General features: G+C 46.7%; 1 protein-coding gene across 1 annotated transcript in view; it reads left to right on the forward strand.

The window, feature by feature from the left end:
* LOC138526772 (epithelial cell adhesion molecule-like) overlaps window positions 1-19,543 on the forward strand; it is a 412,232-nt gene that overhangs the window by 385,816 nt on the left and 6,873 nt on the right. The gene's annotated exons all lie outside the window — the stretch shown is intronic.

The raw sequence follows: 19,543 nt of genomic DNA on the forward strand, positions 1-19,543 counted from the left end.
TTTTAGAGGAACAGGGGAGAACCTGTTTTGACGAGACTTTCATAGATCAGACTTGTCTAGAAACCTCATCTGGGGTGAACAGGGGAAAGGCAGGGAAGGAGGGAGGAGGGGTGTAGAGGAAGGGGGGGAGAGGAAGAGAGAGGACAGGATGTCCTGTGTTTTAGAGATGAAATGAGAAGCCAGGGCTTTGCAGAGGGCCTGGGAGGGGACAGGAGAGGTGGAGACTGCAGCAGGATTGGCCAGCTCCTTGCAGATTTTAAAGAGTTTGGCCGAGTTGTTGGATGCCGCAGAGATGCAGGCATGAATGTGGGCTCTCTTCTTGGTGTGGACAGAGAGCCGGTATTGCCTTGGAGCAGGCGGCAGGCCAGTTTGTCAGAGGATATACAGGTAGCATGCCAATTTCTCTCAGCCACCCTGCACTTGCGTTTAAGGGTGACGAGGTCTGAGTCGTACCAGGAGTTACACTTGGCTTTGGGCTTCAAGCGGATCCTCATGACAGGGGCAAGAACATCAAGAGTATCAGATATAGCAGAGTGGAGCATAGAAAGGGCTGTGGCAGGGTGTGAGTCAGCCGAACGGGTATGGGGGTGAGAAAGTGGCAACGAAAGCCTCAACTGACACGCGCTTCATGGGCCAGATAACCGAGAAGATAGGTGGCAGTTCTGGAGTAGGCTTGGCCTGAGGGGTGCAGAGAGTGAGTTGGGAGGAAAGGAGAAAGTCATCACGCCAGGAGAGAGGAGTGATGAGAGGGATAGAAAGGTGAAGGTCTGTAGGGATCAGAACATCCAGAGTGTGCCCTGCAGAGTGAGTCGGGCCAGAGGGGAGGATAGCGAGTGAGAGAGAGTTGCAGAGGTCGCGAAAGAGTGCAGAGGAAGGACAGTAAGCATCCAGGTGGATGTTAAAGTCTCACATAAGGAGGAGTTGAGTGGTTGAGACCAGGAGGGAAGAGGAGAGGCCCACCCACTCAGAGAGGAAGGAGGAGATCTGACCAGGTGGCCGATAGATGGTAGCCACAGTAAGGGAATGGCTAGGAGAGAAAGTATGCAGATGAGGCATTCGAAAGAGGAGTAGGCCTGCGTAGGAATGACAGAGGCAGGAATCCACTCAGGGAAGATCAGGGCTTCAGCTGTCACACTTATCCTGGAATCTCACCTGTTTATCTTTCGAAGTCTTGGTCTGGGGTTTTTTCTTTCTTCTGGGCGGCTCGGGTCTTGTAAAGACACGGCCACGTGTCCTCAGTCGCCAGTGTGCAGGGTAGAATCCGGCCGTAGTAAGTGTGCGTTCAAACTGCAGGAAGGATTAGGAAGAAGTCTCAGAATCTCGGGAGGAAGGAAGCCAGGAAGGAACCAGGACACGTACCAATAGCAGGTAAGGGAATAATGTGCTACAGCCGGTAAGGCCCCGGGAAGGAGGAGCGCAAAGAAATACAGCAGGAGGAGTGGAAGGGACTAGAACGCTGCCTGGAAGGGAGAAAGCGCTAGCAAGCACAAAAAGGAGAAAGTATGACAACACTTGCGAAGTTCTGAAAGGTAGCGTTGAGACGCGCAGTGCTGCGGGGTCGTGTCTCTTTTCAAGAAAGTGGCAAACTCCTGGAAACACTAGAGTGGTAGTTCTGTACTAGCGTTGGCCATGTTGGATGTACTTTTGAAGGAATGTTGCAGTGTTTTATGGACCACGTAGTCCATAAGGGGCTAAAATGACGTATCGTGACAGCATGCCCCCTCTTAAACTGAGATCCTCCTGGTTTGCCCGGATGGGTTAAGTGGAATCGTCGTAGCAAGCGGGGTGCATTCATATTGGACATTGGTTTCCAAGTACGTTCGCTGGGTGGATATCCCTTCCATTCCACCAAATATTGTAGACAACCCCTTCTATATCTGGAGTCACAAATTCTGGAAACTTCAAATTTGACTTGTTTATTGTTGAGTACGGGGGTTGGTCGAGGAGTGGTCCTAGTGGTTTGAGAATAAGGTTTTAGCAAGGATGTGTGAAAAACAGGATGGATCCTTTTCCATGAATCTGGTAATTGTAGTCTGAAGGCTACAGGGTTGATGATTTCTTTTATCGAAAAAGGGCCATAGAAACGTGGAGCCCACTTGTTGGGTCTTAAGTGTTGAGGTAATAGTCTGGAGGAAAGCCACACCTTGTCACCGATTACATATTTCGGACCGGGTCTTCTCCTGGTATCAGCATATCGTTTGACATCCATTCTGGCCTTTTCCAAATGTCCTTTCACCTCCTTGTGTACTGTGACCAAATGCTCTATCCAGGAATCGACCGATGGAACCGGGGTGGAGTGAGGCAGGACTGTAGGTAAGACTGATGGATGAAATGCTTGGGAGCAAAATAACGGACTGGTCTTAATGGCAGCATGGTCGGAGTTGTTATAAGCAAATTCAGCCACTGGAATCAACACAGACCAATAATCCTGGACTTTGGAGGCAAAACATTGTAGGTATTGTTCGAGTGTTTGGGTGACTCGTTCTGTTATCCCATTGGTTTGAGGATGATATCCTGAAGACAAGGCATGTTGAATACCCAACATCTTGCACAAGTACTTCCAGAATTGCGAGATGTACTGAGGGCCCTGGTCTGAAATGATTTTAGAAGGGAGGCCATGAAGTCTTAAGATATGGCTTAAGAAAATCCCTGCCATTTCTTGTGCTGATGGTAGCTTTTCCAAGGGAGTGAAATGGGCCATATGGGAAAACAGGTCGATGGTAACCATAATAGTCGTGAAGCCTTTAGATGGAGGTAGTTCCACAATAAAGTCGGTGGCAATAGTCTCCCAAGGTCGGTCCGGTAAGGCAGGTTGATACAGAAGACCTGCTGGTTTCTTATTGTCACACTTATTCTGACTACAGACAGCGCAGGCTTGGATGTATGCTTTTGTATCTTCGGCCATTATGGGCCACCAAAAGTTCCTCTGAATAAGTCTAAGAGTTGCTGAAATGCCTGATATCCTGAATGGAAGGTATCATGACAGAGGGTTATTATCTTCGATCTCAGTTCTTGTGTAGGTACCACTAGGCGCTTGTCCTTGAAAAGGTAACCGTCTTTAGCCGTGAGTACCCATCTGTCGTCTTAAGGTATTCCTTCCATAGATCCGAAAGTGGGGTTTCTGTGCGGATGTTATCCAATAAAGTATTGGCCTGGGCAATAAAGACGGACTCGGGAAACATTTTTGGAAGGGCACAGATTTCATCAGGTTCATAATCAGGCCGTCTGGATAGAGCATCAGCAATAATGTTGGTTATTACTGGAACATGGTGTATCTGAAACTGGTATTGGGCAAAAAACAAGGCCCAGTGAGCCTGACGACTGTTTCTACACTCCAAGGACTGAAGGACCTGTAAATTCCAATGATCAGTCCGAACTTGAATTGGATATTTTGCACCCATTAGGTAAAAGCCTGACGGATGGCAAGCAATTCCTTCTCCAACACAGAGTAATGCGTTTCGCTGGAACTCAGAGTACGAGACAGATAAGCTATGGGATGTTCTTTTTTGTCTTCATATTCCTGTTTTAGTACAGCCCCTATGGCATAATCTGAGCCATCGGTTTCCACCAGGAAGGGTTTGTTAATATCAGGTTGAGCCAGGATGGGTCCTTGGTTAAACCTTTGCTTTAACTCTTGGAAAGCAGATTCTTGGTCATTTGTCCAGTTGAAAGGAACATCTTTCTTCAGTAATGCAACTATGGGATTTACGATAGCAGAAAAGGTAGGAATGAATTTCCGATAAAAATTTGCATGTCCCAGGAAGGATTGTATTTGTTTTACTGATGTGGGAGTTGGCCACGAGAGGATTGAGTCGACTTTGGCAGGATCCATTTCAATTCCTTGAGGACCTAGGACGAATCCCAAATAACAAACAGTAGGAACATGAAAAATGCCTTTCTCTGGCTTAGCCAGTAGATTATTCTCTCGTAAACGTAAGACCAGAGACCCATGTTCTTGATGTAGTGTGGGATTCTTGGAATAGACCAGGATGTCGTCCAGATAAATGATAACAAAAAGGAATAGCATGTCTGAAAATACTCTGTCCATAAAACGCTGAAAAACTGCTGTAGCGTTAGATAAACTGAGTGGCATCACTAGGCACTCGAAATGGTCGAAAGGGGTCCTGAAGGCAGTTTTCCACTCATCGCCTTCTCTTATTCGAATCATTTGGTACGCGCCGCGTAGATCAAGTTTGGTAAAAATAACGGCTCTGCGGACTGCTTCCAGGATGTCTGAGATGAGTGGCAATGAATAACGGTCCTTTCGAGTGCACTGATTGAGACCACGGTAGTCCAGGCAGGGTCGAAGTTCCTTGGTATCTTTCTTAGGAACAAAGAATAAGGACGCCCCTGCAGGGGACTTAGAAGGGCGAATGGTGCCGTTGGAAAGACTGGTGTCCAACTATTCTCGTAGGGCTCTCTTCTCAGGTTCCCAAAGTATGAACATCCTTCCAAATGGTATTACTGCAGAGTCATCAGTTTCAATGGCACAATCTTCAGGTCGGTGGGGAGGTAATGCTTGAACGATATCTGATGAGAACACATCTAAGAATTGCTGATAAGACTCCGGTACCTGGATAACATTAGACACACTAACGGACGATTTCTTGGAAACCAGGTCTTCTGAGGAAATGGGTTGCGTACCCTGGAACAGGCAATGTGAAAGACAATATTCTGATCCTAGGAACAAGGAACCTGCTGCCCAGTTGATATATGGATTGTGTCTTTGAAGCCAAGGCATGCCTAGCACCATCGGGTAATGAGCAGCTTTTATAATGTCGAAGTCCAGAGCCTCCTGATGATTGTTTATTGTTAGTAGCAATTCTGTGGTTTGTTGATTTATGGGCCCTGAAGATAATGGTTTCCCATTGATTCCTTCGACTGCCTGTATGATATCCTTGGGTTTTCGGGGGATATGGTGTTTCAGAGCCCAATCGTGGTCAAGGAATATGCCCATTGCTCTGCAATCTACCAGGGCCAGGTCAGGGTACATTTCCTTATTGGTAATTGACAGGAACATCTGAAGAATCACCAAGCTATTTGTGGGTTGACTGGTTTTGCTTGAAGAAGACTTGGACCATGTATCTTTCTCCCAATGCTGGGCTCCATTCAAGATCGGGAGCTGGCGTTTCCCGAACGCCAAGGTGGAGTTATTGGGCAATTTCTTACAAGGTGTTAGTCAGAAGCACAATACATGCAAAGTCCGGTATTGATTCTACAAGTCCTTTCTTGTGAAGAAATGGGTCCCCGTAAGGAACCAAGTTGCATTGGCTCAGGGTCCGGCAAAGGAGTAGAAGCTGTCTCTTTAGGACTAGGATAATCCAAGGGGGCTCTTGCTGGCAAGGAGCGTGTTCTTTTCTTTTCAGCCTTTCTTTCCTGGATGCGGAAATCGATTTGCAAAGACAAATCCAATAAAGCCTGGAAGGAACTTGGGCGGGCCACCCGGGGGAGTTCATCCTTGATTTCGTCATTCAATCCTCGAAACAAAGTGAAACAGGCTTCTGGAGTCCAATCAGCCTCCTTGGCCAATTGTTTGAAAGGGGTGACGTATGACAACATATCCTGAGTGCCTTGTTGGAATTCCAATAATTTCTCTTGGTCACTGTATACCTGTTCTGGTCGGTCAAACATGGTTTTAAAGGCATCCACAAATCCTTCATAGGTGTCCAGGAGTGGGTCCCCTGAATTTAATAAGGGAGTTGCCCAGGCCAATGCGTTTCCCGAAAGGTGGGAGATAATGAATCCCACTTTGGCCCTGGGTGTAATAGTATGGTTTGAAAGTAAAGTGCATTAAACATGAATCAAGGAAGGAACGCAGTGCCTTGGTGGTTCCATCATATTTGTCCACTATAGCCCCTACCATGGCACTTTCCTGGAACACCGAATCCCTGGATAGCACAAGCTGTTTCAATGCTGCATTTTCGGCTTTAAGGTTCTCTACTTCAGTTGTCAGCTCTTGCATGCCTCTCATGATGTCCTGAACTGCGGCTTCCATATTTGTGTCAATATCCAATCCTTGGCGTCTCAAACTGTCACACTTAGCCTGGAATCTCACCTGTTTATCTTTCGAAGTCTTGGTCTGGGGTTTTTCTTTCTTCCGGACGGCTCGGGTCTTGCAAAGACACGGTCGCGTGTCCTCAGTCGCCAGTGTGCAGGGTGGAATCCAGCCATAGTAAGTGTACGTTCAAACTCCAGGAAGGATTAGGAAGAAGTCTCAGAATCTCGGGAGGAAGGAAGCCAGGAAGGAACCAGGACACGTACCAATAGCAGGTAAGGGAATAATGCGCTACGGCCGGTAAGGCCCCGGGAAGGAGGAGCGTGAAGTAATACAGCGGGAGGAGTGGAAGGGACTAGAACACTGCCTGGAAGGGAGAAAGCGCTAGCAAGCACAAAAAGGAGAAAGTATGACAACACTTGCCGAAGTTCGGAAAGGTAGTGTTGAGACGGGCAGCCGGGCGGGGGCGTGTCTCTTTTCAAGGAAGCAGCAAACTCCTGGAAATGCTAGAGCGGTAGCTCTGCACTAGCGTCGGCCATGTTGGATTTACTTTTGAAGGAATGTTGCAGTGTCTTATGGACCACATAGTCCAGAAGGGGCTGAAACGACGTATCATGACAACAGCCCCTACAGAACGATTGGACCTGGGTGCAGAGAGGATCTTGTAGCTATCAGGGAGGAGTGTGTCAAAGCTCGTGACAGAGCTGGCCGTGAACCATGTCTCGTGAGACCGAGGACATTGAGGTCAAGTTCTTCAAGGAGGCGGCAGATGTCAGAGGCGTGTTTGACAGCTGAGCGAGAGTTTAGAGCAGCAATATCTTGAATGACTTCCGGGGAGGGGTACAAATCAGAGGTACGCCCTGCAGAGGTGTAGAAGAAGCCTGAGGGGGGGGCAGAAGAGGAAGGAGGAGAGGGCAAGGTAGCCAAGGAGGAGACAGCAGGGGGAGGCAAAGAAGCAGTGGAGGGTAGAGAGGAGACAGCAGGAGAAGAAAGGAAATTGATGAGGCGCAGGAGGTGCCCATCAAAGAGGAGAAGGTTGGCCTGAGGTCCTTGGACCAAGATGGTACCATTCAGGTAAACAATAATGATGACCTTAGAGGAGTGGGAGAGGAAGAGAAAGGAGAAAGCACAGAGACAATATGAAGAGTCCATAGGTCTGGAGAGGGAACGACAAAGAGGATGTCAGTGAGGGTTTGCCTGGAGAAAGCACTGGTATAAGTGTCAGCGATAGGGAGGCCTGGGTTGGAGACCAGGATGTCCTTTTTAAAAATCTTCCTACCAGATTTAGTGAGGAGAGCAGGAAAATCGATAGAGAAGCAGTTAGAAAATATATGGGAGACAGAGAGCACCATAGAGTAGGTAGGGAGAGGAGAGAAGAGTAAAGGGGAGTGAGGGGGGTAGGGGTGAGGGGGGTAGGGGCGGGAGAACACTAGCAAAGGACACAGGAAGGGGCGCAAGCAGTGAGACAAGGAGAGACAAGACAGTAGTAGACAATTGAACAAAACGACAAGAGCTCAAACAGTAGTAGAACAGTATGCTAGATGAACTCTTTGCTAAGAAGGCAAAAACAAAGACAGCACTACTTTCATATTGTAGTTTAAACCCGGGAGACAACACACCTAGGTCTGAGAGGTAGACTGCCTGGTTTACTTTCATGCCAGGACTTGTTATATTCACACTTTGTTCCTCTTTTACATCCATAGTTGTGCATACCCCTTTTGGTATAATAGAGCTTCTTGATACATCATTCGATTTGGGTTTCCCATACATTTACATTCCATACATTCATTTATAGATGGGGTTCTCATTTTCAATATGCTTTCTTGTTTTTCAATCAGTCTCTTTACTTTCTCTCCTTCTGTGACTTTAATTATTATAGTTCGTACTTGGTGCACTCCCCGAAATGCCCCGGGGTCCCCACTATGTATGGGTGGACTCAACAGCTCTGGGTAGCGTTCTCGGTCCCGTTCGTGCTCAGGTGGCAAAGGTGTATGCCTGTCTTGATCCAGGTCCCGGTAGGTAAAATGCTGCTTTCTTCAGTTGCCGAACACCCAGGAGTCTCCAACTGACTCCTGGCATGTATGCGGCGCGTCCTGCACTCTCATTTTGTCTATCTTCATTTGCAGGTGAGTCTCACGGCTCTGCAACACCAGTTCATGCTTCCAAGCTTCACAAGTCTCGCAGAGAGGTGAGACGACTCCTCCCAAACAGCAGCCTCTAAGACTTTGCCTTCGGTCTTTATATCTCACGCGCACAGGTCCAATTAAAAAACAACTAGAATGCCCATTGTGCTTGTGTCTCTTTCCGTTCTGGATGGTTCTTTCCTTCTTTCTCATCCCAATACTTGGGTGATTGTGGGAAAAGGAGTCAATGGGGTTGGTTAATGCAAATTACTTGGAAAATGTCTTTCAACAGTTCTGAATGATAAGGCAGTTCTATATAATAGAACTGGAAAAGGTGGTTTTGGAGCTTCCACATTTTAGACCAGGGATGGAAGTTTGGTCTATAGGTTTTTGGTAAAGGGTTTCTCTATTTTCCCTAGAAGGGGGTGCATGGCAGTAGGCCATGAGGGTATTGGATATAAAGGGATCAACTTCATGGACAAATGGGGGATACCGTATCTCATTCAATGAAGCAATAACATCTCCCCGGAGACAATCTCCTCACATGTGATTCTCCCTTATATGCCCCCCCCATGGGCATGATCAGGTAGTGGCTGCCTTCCCTTGGCCACATGGGAGGAGATTACTGCCGGGAGATCGGTGATCACTGCACTGGATTCATCACACTTTTTTGTCTTTATTTGTTTCATTCTTAACTAAACATTTGAATCTTTCTTCATCTTCCGGATATTTCTCCAACTCTTTTAAAGTAGCCACTGCCATCCCTTTATTAAAGAAACCTTATATGGATACTACTGCACTAGCTACCTTTTGTCCTGTTTCTCTTCTGCCTTATTTATCTAAGCTTCTTCAACACATTGTTCACTCTCTCACCTACTTGAAGACGTATCATTGTCTTCTGTCTAATAAATATGGTTTTTGTTCTGGCTATTCTACAGAAACTGCTCTTCTCTCTGTTGCAAACTCTATTCTTTACGCTTTCCTTGTGAAACAGTCTTGTATAGTGGATTTGTTAGATCTTAGTGCAGACTTTGACACAGTCGATCATCCAGCATTGCTTTATAGTCTGTCTTCACTGGCCATTTCTGGTGTGGCTCGTCAGTGGTTTTCTTCATATTTATCTCATTGTTCTTTTGTAGTGTCTTGGCAGGGCTCTTCATCACTTTTCAATGTCTTAATCCCAAGAAAACAAAAATGATTTTCTTTTCTGTGCCTTCCTCGATTATGATGTGATATGATATGACATTTATAACCCGCCTATACACAAGTGTTTCAAGGTGCAATGAGGCAAGGGAGGGGGAACAGAGGGAAGACAGACAACGATCTTACTAGGGGCCAGGTGTCATTCAGATCGTGCAAGTGCAAGGGAAGGGGAAAAGAGAAGTGTGGGGGGTGAAGTGCACAACATGGGATAATAATAATAATAACATAAAATAAATAAAGAGCGGCCAGCTGGTGGCAAGTGCAGGGTGAGTGCAGACATAAGTGCTGGTTCGGGGACTGTAGGGATAGAGAAACAGTCCACAGGTGCAGGGGTTGCCAGGGAGGCAGTGCAAGCATGCAACTGGCAGGGTTTGGGCCCAAGATCAGATGAGTGGCCAGGTAACCCGTGCAGTCTCATTATCATCCAGGACTTCAGCAGGGAGAGGGGGAGAGAAAGCAGAAGCAAAGCGGAAGGTTTTTAGGTGCTTCCGAAACTGAAGATGGTTCTCCTCAAGTTTCAGGGAGGTGGGGAGGCTGTTCCAGAGGGATGCCCGAGCCAAAGAGAGAGATCTACTACCAACTTGTTGCTTGGAGAAGCGACTGACCCTGAGGCAGTTGGAGGTGGATGAGCGAAGAGCTCGAGAGGGTAGATATTTAGGAAGAGAGAGTTGAAGGTATTCCGTCCCTAGGCCCCAGAAGGCCTTGTGAATGATGAAGAGGGTTTTTAACGTAATCCTCACAGCCACTGGGAGCCAGTGCAGAGATTTCAGTTCTGGAAAGATACAATCCCTGGGCTTGAGGCCAAGGACAAATCTCGCAGTCCTGTTCTGTTTGAGTTGCAGAGGGGGTACAGTAGAAGCAGGCAGATTTAGAAAGAGGTTGTTGCAATAGTCTAGCCTGCAGAGAACCAGAGCTGTGGAGACAGTGAGCTTCTGGGGGAAGGAGAGGAAAGGAAGAACACCTCTGAGGAGGTGCAGCTTGTAGTGCGACTTCTTAGAGACGACTGAGATGTGAGGGGAGAAAGGGAGTGTGGAGTCAAAGATGACCCCCAGGTTTTTAGCCTTGCAGGTGTGAGCAGGAATAGGGCCAAGAGAAACCGGCCACAGAGCTGCAGGAAAGGAGGGAGTGGGTGTGCCGATGAGGAGAATCTCAGTCTTAATGGCATTAAGGCAGAGGTCATTGGCGGCACACCACTGCTGGATAGCAGACAAACAGTCAGAGATGAGGGACAGGGAAGAGGTGGCCGAAGGTAGCCTGAAAATGAGCTGAGTGTCAGCCGCATAGCACTGAAAGTTGGGGCAGAGAGTGGCACTGCGATGGGCAAGAAGTGCAAGGTATTGGTTGAACAGCCAGGGAGAGAGGTTAGACCCCTGGGGACACCACAGGTAGCGAAAAAGATAGCAGAGAGGAAGGACCCAGGTTGGACCTGGGAAGGTCAGTCAGAGAGGAAGGAAGTGGAAGTCAGCCACGCTAGGACCTGACCGGTGATACATAGGTTATCACAGAGACACTTTAGCAGGATGGCATGGTTGACAGTGTCAAAGGCAGAAGAGAGATCAAGCAAGATGAGGACACAGGGGATATTAGGGTCAAGGTTTGAGAGCAGATCTTCATGGATGTTCAGGAGAGCAGTTTCCGTGCTTCTGGAAGCTCTGAAGCCAGACTGATGATAATGAAGACAACCAACAGATTCAGTCTGAAGATTAAGCCGGGAGATGGCCAGTTTCTCCAGCAGCTTGCCCAAGAAGGGAGTGATGGAGATTGGGCGATAGTTTGCTATGATATCTTGATTCTTTTTTCATTTCCGAGTTTATCAGCTGGGCTTTGCTCTCATAACTTGGCTTTGTTTTCCTCATTTACTCTACAGTCTCAAATTTATATTTGAGCTCAATCCTGTCATTTTCAATATTACGAAAATCTGTCTTTTTTTTAACTTTTACCTCTACTAAATTACTATTACAAACCACTGTCCTATCTATTTCTGTAGTCAATATCATGGGCTTTCTGCTCTTTTTCCTTTTCGTTCTATTCTTCATTCTGCTGCTAGGTTATTGTTTGGACTTCAATATTCTTCTAATATATCTCCCTACCTAATCCAATTGCGTTGGCTTCCGATTAAATCTAAAAGCCTGATCACTACTTTGATGGTAATGCCGGCGGTATTACCGCCGGCGGTATTAGCCCTACCGCTGAACTCCCCGGCGCTAATAGCGCCGGATCATGAGTTCGGCGGTAATGTAATTCCCCATTCCCCATTGAGCCCATTCAGGAATGCCCCATTCCCCATTGGGCTCAATGGGGAAAATTCGAGCTCTTACCACCGGCGGTAATAGCGCACATTTTCGGCGGATTTCACCCCAGCCAAGAGCTGGGGCGAAATCCACCGAAGTCCTGATTTGGCAGACCCTTAAATCCGGCGGTAATAGCACGACCGCCAGATTTAAGGGTTACCGCTAAAGTCGTGATGAGGCCCTAAATGTGCATTTCATTTCCTTTGTCTAGTATTCAAGTGTATCCACACACTGGCTCCTGGTTATTTGTGTTCTTTGGGTTTCCTGCATAATCCTCAAAGGGTCCTTTCCTCTGCATCGCAGTTCCTCCTTTCTGTTCCTCGCCCCTCCTGTGCCTCATCTCAGTTTTCATGTATTTAGTCCTAAGCTTGGGAATTCCATTCCTGTGGGTTGTCATTTCACCTCAGTACTATTTTTTTTAGTTTTTTTTTATGCTCAAACTGCATCTTTTACGGTCTCCCTTTCCTCGAAATTCTTTTTCTTGACTTTTGGCTGTGTCACGACTTTCTTTTATTGGTTCAGTTTATTTTGTCATTGACCGTTTTTGTACCATTTGTAATAAGTACAGCACCTTTGATAGAAGCTCTTTATAAATGCTGCAATGACTACTAAATCTAGCAGATACAGAAGAATAGAGAGAATGAAGGGGAGAGGACAGGGGATGCAGGAGAGCAGCCCTTAGACATGAGATAGTTGCTGCACATAGAGGAAGAAAGTGAGGACTGGTATTTGAGCATTAGAGCCGGTATCCTGACACAAGGTGATGGTGAGAAAGCAGAGGTTGATTCTCTGCGTAAACTGAAGTTACCAGCTTCTTGGTGGAACCTCTGAGGTTTTGCTAATTATCATTCGGCCCCAGCCTCCATCTTCATGTGGGCAAAAGTGGGTTTAGAGACCCAGGAGCAAGGACCTTTATGAAACCCAGAATAATGAGCAGAAGGGGTCCATAGTTCATCAACCATGGAGACCAGAAAGAAGTGCTGGCAATTCTTAAACCCTAGGACTGCTAAATGCATCTGAATTGATCATTTACACCAGGGAGGAGACAGAGATTGGTAATTACAAGCAACACGTTTAATTTCTAAGGCTAAGGAGAAGTCATTCTGTAGTTAAATGTTTGTGTTACATTGACTGTGGTTGGTTCAAACCTGTAAACATTTGTGAAACTAAGCATATGATTGGTACAGCGGCCTGATTTTAGGAACGTTATGAATCTTCAAATGTTATTGAACAGTTTGTATTATTTTTTAGTTTAAAAGGTGAAAGAAACGTGTACATTGTGGCAAAACAGAAGGAGGACTCGGACCAATGACTGACATGGTTCAAGGGTCTCTATTAAAAGTAAAATAAAACTCCTAGCTTGCCCTATCTCTATGAGTGACGTTCCCTACCTAGAAATTAAAATTAATGGTGCTCTTCAAATGAAAACAGTCCTTAGTTCAAATTCCTATCACTTTGGAAAACATACCTAAAAGGAGAGGCCCGAGCAATGGCCTCTCACTTCAGCTTCTGCCTGGCCCAGTAACTTGGATGGCTTGTCGCTAGCTTCAAATTCATCAACAGGATAAGAAAGTTCCCAACTTTCTTGCAGACTTTGTTGGTCAAAAGAACATATCCTCTGTATGGTTCCCTCTTCCTCAAGAAAACAAGGGTTTTTCTCAGACCCTTTTCAGGTTCCCTTTTAACACAGTACTCTTTATAACAATTGCGTGGCTCTTGAACTCCCCAAAGTCCTACGGCATTCTGGCGACTTTATTTCTCTTAATCAATGTGATTCACATAGGGAGTTTGCTCACTCAGGTTTCTCAGGCTCCTGTAACCGTGTTGGCTTTCCCAGCCTTGATGCAAAGTGTTTGTAACCCCTTCAATCTGACTCACATAGGGCGCTTACCCGTTCGGGTTTCTCAGGATTCCGTAAACTTATTGGCTTTGCCAGCCTTGATTGAAAGAGTTTCTGCCACTCTCATTCTGATTCACATGGGCGCTTGCCCACTGAGGTTCCCGTAACCTCGTCAGCTTTTCCAGCCTTGATTCATAGTGTTCATACTTCTCAGCGGCACTCTCTCTGTGGGAGCTCTCGCTTCCCTGTTGCTGCTTGTCTCCGCAGCTAACGTCCTTCATGTGTCGGGCTTAGGGATCCCGGCTCTCCCTGGTGATCTGGTCTTGGCGGCGGTTACCGGTCTCAAGGCCCACCAGGGCTTCTATCTGGTCATGCCACAAGAGGAAATGGGTGCTTCTCCGCCTCTTCCTCCAACCTTTGCTTCTCGGTCGGACAGGACACCAGCTGTTAGGAAAAATGTACATTTCATGTGTAATTTTCCCTACATTTGTGTACCCCCCAACTTTTTGCTGATGTGTAACACCATAGTCTGACTTTGCCAGAGGAGCACAGCCTTCTGCTGCACTCCGCTGGGCTTTTCACTCACTTTATTACTGGGAAACTGACATGTCCTTACAGACAGTCAGTACTGGGAGACTTTGTTTCCCTTAGTCCTTGTCAATGTTGCAACTTTTCTGCAACATGTTGCAAGTGCACAATGTACCTTCCAGTACAGTGCACTTGGGTCTTCCTGTAATTTCTAAAGGCCCTACTTACTCTCGAAGGATTTTTTAGGTGAAGTGCAGATGGGCCTTGGACAGGGCTGGCGGCAGCTTATCTTTTCATGAATGTTTAACCCCTGCCAGATAAACCGTGTTTACCACGTTTGGCACGAATAGATGGCCTGGCTCTAAAATGGCCATGGCATGAGGTTCTTTGTACTGTCCTTTGGCCATCTTGCCCTTTCACCTTCCCCAGGTCGAGCCGTCCCGGGTCAGTCCTTATTTGGGCATGCTTTGCGGGCTTCTGCATGCCTTGTGTGTGTGCTTCCAGGATGTGGGTTGGACTGTCTGGTTCCAATACACATCCTGGGTGCCAGAGAGGCTGGTGTGCTGTGAATGCCTGGGACCACTGTGGTTCTTGATTGGTCCACATATGGTGTGCCTGTATATGAGCCGATCTCCCATTGGGTCCTCTTCGTTTTGGCGTGAAGAAGATTCTGGATAAGAGAAGGCTCCAAACACCCATACCATGTTGATCTCTTGAGCGCTCACTGAACGAAGGATAGGATCCAAGTATCTTGAAACTAAGAAGCGGAGCCGAGGGACCGCTGGTGACCCGCTGGAAGGTTTGGCACCCTGAGCCCACTGTCATCCCGTTGGACCCTCTGCATCTGATCGAACTAGAAGGTCTGTGAAGGCGCTTCGACCCATTGAAATTGTGGGACTATCTATTCCCGGCACCTTCATCAAACCCTGCAAGTAAGCCTTCTCAGAAGTGTCCCTGGGCCAACCAGTGGGCTGACCAGCTTGCGCAGGACCTTTGGTCTGATACCGCTGCCGTTTTGAGGAGGCCCTTGAAACTTGGTACATAGCAAGCTCTGTGTTCACAGCACTCACACCGAATTTCGTACACTTGGCATTCCCAGGTCTGGAGTAAAGAGAGATTGCCCGAACCGGAGTACATGCGGTTACTGTGTCGCCTAGCCGTGGTGACGAACTTTGCAAGTGAATTGCAGCTGTGACCCTCTGTGCCCTGAAGTCTGCTACAGTGAAACTGGCCTGATCTATCCACCAGGAGTGGAGAAATTGCCACTGTCCTGTTTGGGAATCAACACTGTAACTTGGTTGCTGAAAGCCGCAGAGCCGCGAGATTGCCGCATTTGAACCTTGCAACCAAATTGGACTTGACTGCCGAAGTTTGGTCCGGAGTTTGCCAGGGGTCCATTGCAACCCTTATCGGTGGCCCCTAGTGCATCCATCAATTTTACACATGTGTGGCCCCTGAGCGCCCCTCTCCTTTCCACAGATAGCCTGAGCTATCGAACTATTCCCAACTCCTGGAACCTGTTCTGCCCTCTCGGGGAGACCCTCTGTGAATAGTAGGAACCTATTCTGCATCACCTCACCCACCTTCCTGAGCTGCTACAGACCCTGCAAGAGACCCTGTTTTCGCCCATCTGCACTACCGCGTGCGTCAGCCATGCAAGTGCATTTGAGCAATAGGCTCCCCTCTTCTTAGGGACTGCACTGCCTTTCAGTTAGGGTTGTGATTACTACAGAACTGCCTAAAGACTCTTTGGACTACCTGCTTCCTTCCCTTTTCTAGGTTGTGGGCCCATTTCGTGCATTAACCCTTTAGGCCCCTTGGTTTTGTATATATGTATTTTAGTAGGATTGTGTTGGTTTAAAAGTGTTACTGTTAATAACTATTGTGTTGAAACTCAAAGCCCTTGAATAAATGTATTTGTATGTTTAATATATATATATATATATATATATATATATATATATATATATATATATATATATATATATATATATATATGACGGAGTGATTTGTAAGTTTCCTTTACTTTGTGTGCTCATTGAGGACTTTCAGTCACCCTCACCCCTCCTGAGACCTAGTCTTGACCGACGCCAATGCTACCTTGGTTGGTCTGGCTCGTCCAGAAGGTTACCTTGATCCACAAAACTAGGTTGGCCTCCTGAACCTCTGCCCATCAGGTCAGAGTTCAGAAATCCATCTTAACACCAGCCTTCCGGAGTCCAGCTAGCATTTGGTTCACTCTCCATGCTACCGCAGGATCCACTGTCCCCATGGCTCCACCCCTCCAGGACGCGTTGTCTCCAGAGGTTCGCCTCTGCATAGGAATCACTAACCCCCCTGCGCAGGAGTTTCCTCGCCATTCACAGTTCCTCCTGGGTTTATGTATGTCATAACGGATAAAAAAAGGGCGTGTATTCTTTTTTGACTGTGGCGCTCAGACGAACCCTAGCTTTACCTGAAGACAAAGAGATGGAAGGAATGTCACTGGTTGGTGGAGTCGAAACAGGAGTAAAAACAGTTTTTCCAAGTCCCATGTAAGCAGACAGTGTATTCTGGACTGGGAGGTTGTTATCGAACTGGGAGTCCTTATCCCCGAGAGGGTAGTCACTCTGAGTGAGGTCCCACTTGCCAGACCTCAAGGGAGGGTCTAGCAGAGCGAGCTCGCCTCCCTAGCGTCACAGGGGGTGTCTCCCCTCTGTGGAAAAGGGACAAATTGACCAGATTCATCACAACAGATAGTGTGTGCATGTATATATATATATGTTTGTCTGTAAATTGTTACAAGAAACAGTGGGATCAATGCGCAGAGACACCTGGTTGTACTCTTTGTTTTGGCTTTTATTTAAGCTTGTTTCTGTATTTTCTCTGCACAAGGATTCACCACGACCCCATTTCTGTTCCCTTATTGGTAAATACAAAACCTGGTGATGGATCGCTTTCGTAAGGTTATGAATGAAGAATGCTTAAAGATAAGGTGGCATTGCATTTACCTTCTAACCAAGTCTCTTGGCCATGAACAAAAAAACAAAGTAAATGACTTTTTGATTCCTCGAAGTAAGCATCTCAGAAACTGTCCCTAGGCTAAGGTTGCTATTGAGACTTTACCAACAAAATGTCCAACCTCAAAAGCATTGGTAATGTAGCTTCACCAGGTACGTTGTTTCAAAACATAAAAGTTTCAAACCTGTGGAGTAGGTTATCTCTGTGTCACAGTCAAATGTCTTTACTCGGGATCTTGTCTTGAAGGTATATGAATCACTAACATACTGAGGAGGGTTAAGTGTTCCTCACACTCCTTCTGTGGTTGCTAAAGTTTCTGGAAATCGGTCTCAAGCTTCTCGTTTTGTTTTCTCATCTGGTTCTCATTTGGGGGGTTCCATTTCTCCCAAAAACCCCTTTTGCTGTGGTCTCTAGGTTAGTATGTGTCAGCACCTTAGGGCTAGACAACAACATTGGGGAAGTAGGTGTTCCCCATGGGTTTGTCCCCAGTGTGTCCACCAAGTAGAGACTAACTGAGTCGGAGTATTAGCTGAGTATGGTACAGGACTTTTCATCCCTGTCTGTGGGACCTGTCACTATTCCCCACTTCTCCACCTTCCTTTGCCTTGTTAAGGAACTGGGACGTCCCTGTTACTAGGGAAAATCTGTTTCTTATTCTGTTTCTTATTCCTCTTTTCTTCCTAACCTTCTATTACACAACTAAGTCTCCTAATGCCTCCTCCACTTTTCACTGTGTTGTCTAACATCCACTCTTCCTCCAATCTAACCTGCTAGGTTTATGTGTGTCCTTTACCTTTCCTGAGGCACAGCCCCTTCTCCTCCTCCTGTCCTTCATGACTTTCTTTCTGGCCCGCTTCAGTTGTCACCTTTTCATGAACCACCTACTAATATCTCACAACCTCCGCTTTCTTTAGTATCACCACTTCCTGTCTTAACTACTGCAGATGTTCCACCTCCTCCTTCTATATCACCATTACCCATGGTATTTGCACTTCTTCCAGATGTTTCACCTCCTCCTTTTGTATCACGCCTCACCTGGTCTTCCCACCTCCTCCAGAGATGTCACCTCTTCCTCATTTATCGACACCTCCTTTCTTATCACCTCTTCCTGGCGCTTCACCTCCTCCTCTTGTGTCACTACCTTCCTTTGTCTTACCTACATCTTCTAATTGTTTCACTTCATTCTCTCGAATCTCCTTTCACCAACCTCCTTTCCTTTCTCCCCATTAAATTCCTACACTCCAACCTTTCTCACACTAGCATCCGCCTTTCAAGCTCCTTCTGTCTACAAACTGTCTCTGCTCCACAGTGCTGCTCTCTCTTACCTATCTGCTCTTGCTGACATATTTTATAAGGGGCTGGCCTCGCTCTCAGTCATCGCCCACTTTCCACTTCTCTCAGATATTTATATTTTTGAGGCTCAGATTTAGGTTTATCATTTATAATGGGCATGCCGATTCCCAGCTGCTCTGGAGGCCCTGCTCTCACCAGTCTGGGATCTTTAGTCCGAGCTTTTAGGTAGGCTGGCTGCCATCTTGGTTTGGTAAACTATGCGTGTGCATGAATACGTGGCTTTGTGGGATCCTATTGTTCCTCAGCACTGTCCACACTACGGAGCTCTGACACCATGTTTTGTAAACCATTGGGCACTAGTGTTCGCTACTGAAATTCCAAAGGCTAGTAAAATCGTAACTGACTCTTGTGTTTAGAAATATCACAGTTTCATTGACTTCTACTTCATGCCATGTCCATTTAGTGTGTATGCACCAATCCAATCAGCAGGGCCACTAAGATAGTTCATTGGGTTCCTTTGCCTCCTGCAATTTATAAAAGACAGGTTTAAACCCAGTTAGGGTTTGCTCAGTCTTCCATTTTCCTTAGGTCGATGAAATCAGAATAGTTTAATTATATAGACATATTTTTTGTTATGACATCACCTAAAAGCAGGGTACATTTTGTACATAAATGAATATTAAAGGAGTTGGCAACATTAATTTGGATTGGGCGATATCACCAGTGGTTGAAGTGTAAAAAGAAAAAAAAAAGCAATGGAGCCATGTTCCTCTACCCCGCCCCCTTCTACTCTCACACTAGCCGCCCCACCACCCATCAGCGACCCCATACACAACCCCCCACAATGCAAACACCATATGTTCCTTTTCTCCACTGCACCCCACACTGCTGTGTTAACAGTACTATTAAGATAGACGAGAACACAACGAAAGAAAATGCAGTATTTAAGTAACCATTCGTTGGTCATTGTTCCCCCACAGCATGTAGCTTTAAGCAGCTTCCCCCTTCCAATCACCCACCATTCCCACCTCTTAAGGGACACTCCCCGCACATCCTGCTCATTACTTCTAAAGACACTGTGTCTGCAGAAATCCATGATTAATTGCAGAAGGCACATATCAGTGCTGAGAACACGGCTTTGTGATTGCTTGACAATGAAGCAATGTGCCCCGAGCGGCAGGGGCATTACTGAGTCCGGTAATGCCCCAGGGCCCATAGTTATAGGCCCGAGCCAAGCGAGGGCCTTAACGAAGGCCCTGGGGCATTACCA

Source organism: Ambystoma mexicanum, chromosome 14 (genome assembly GCF_040938575.1).
Source record: "Ambystoma mexicanum isolate Mex_15411 chromosome 14, UKY_AmexF1_1, whole genome shotgun sequence".
Taxonomy (NCBI): Eukaryota; Metazoa; Chordata; class Amphibia; order Caudata; family Ambystomatidae; genus Ambystoma; species Ambystoma mexicanum.